We start from the raw sequence: 1,519 nt of genomic DNA on the forward strand, positions 1-1,519 counted from the left end.
CTTTCAACTTGAGGAGCTCACCTTCTCACAGTATATCTCACAATGCTCTGCTGCTATTCATAAGCTTTTCAGTGGATAAACATAAATAAATAGTCTGTCTCTGTGTCTTTCTAGACTGTTTTCATATGGAAGCTCAACTGAAACATATCCACCAGGTTTTTATAATACCCGTAGCATAACTTCCAGCATCATAGCAACATGCAAGCTATCACAGTACAACAAATTGACAGGATAATATTCATATGCTTTCAAGGAAAACCATTTATTACTATTATTATTTAAATTTATGCACCAACAACTAAAGCCAGTGATGATGAAATTGAAGAATTCTATCAACTTCTTCAGTCTGAAATTGACATCCAATAAAGACATATTGATAAATACTGGCTATTTGAATCTAAAAGTTGGGAACAAGGAGTAGATGTTGGAAATTATGGCCTTGGTGACAGAAATGATGCTGGAGAATGTATGACAGAATTTTGCAATGCCAATGACTTCTTCATCACAAATACCTTATTAAAACAATGTAAATATTACTGTACTCATGCATCTCAACAGATGGAATACACAGAAATCAAATTGACTACATATGTAGAAAAAGATGGTGGAAATTTTCTGCATCATGAGTCAAAACAAGACCACAGGAAGACTGTGGAACAGACCATAAATTGCTCATATGGAAGTTAAGGCTGAAGCTGAAGAACTTGAAAACAAGTCCACAAAAGTCAAAATATTACCTTGAATACATTTCATTAGAATTTAGAAATCATCTGAAGAACAGATTTGACGCATTAGACACTAAATACCAAAGACCAGAAGAGATGCAGGATGATATTAAGAACATCATACAAGAAGAAAGCAAAAGATCATTAAGAAGACAAGAAAAAAGAAAAACTCCAAAATGAATGTCAGAAGAGACTCTGACACTTGATCTCCAGCAGAGAAGCTAAATCAAATGGAAGAAATTAGGAGATAAAATAGCAGAACAGAAAATTTCAAAGGTCAGCTTGAGAAGAACAACTCAAATATTTAAACAAAATGTGCAAATACCTGGAATTAGAAAACCAAATGGGAAGAACACACTCAGTATTTCACAAGCTGAGGTAAATAAAGAAAAAATTCAAGTCTTTACTTGAAATAAGGATTTTATGGACAAATTGGTATAGAAAGCATCAAAAGAAGATGGAAGGAATACACTGAGTCACTGTATTAAAAAGAAATGGTCAATTTTCTAATATTCAACAGGTAGTATATGATCAAGAGCCAATTATACTGAAGGAGGAAGACCAAGATACATTGAAGGCTTTGGCAAAAAACAAACAAATAAGGGTCTGAGAATAGATTTAATAAAAATTGAAATATTTCAGGAAACAGATGCATCACTAGATACACTCACTCACATATGCCAAGAAATTTGGAAGACAACTGCTTGGCCAACTGACTGGAAGATATCCATATGTGTGACCATTCCAAAGAGAGGTGACCCAACGGAATGCAGAAATAATTGGACAATATCATT

This window comes from Chrysochloris asiatica, unplaced genomic scaffold, assembly GCF_000296735.1.
Source record: "Chrysochloris asiatica unplaced genomic scaffold, ChrAsi1.0 scaffold00227, whole genome shotgun sequence".
Lineage (NCBI taxonomy): Eukaryota > Metazoa > Chordata > Mammalia > Afrosoricida > Chrysochloridae > Chrysochloris > Chrysochloris asiatica.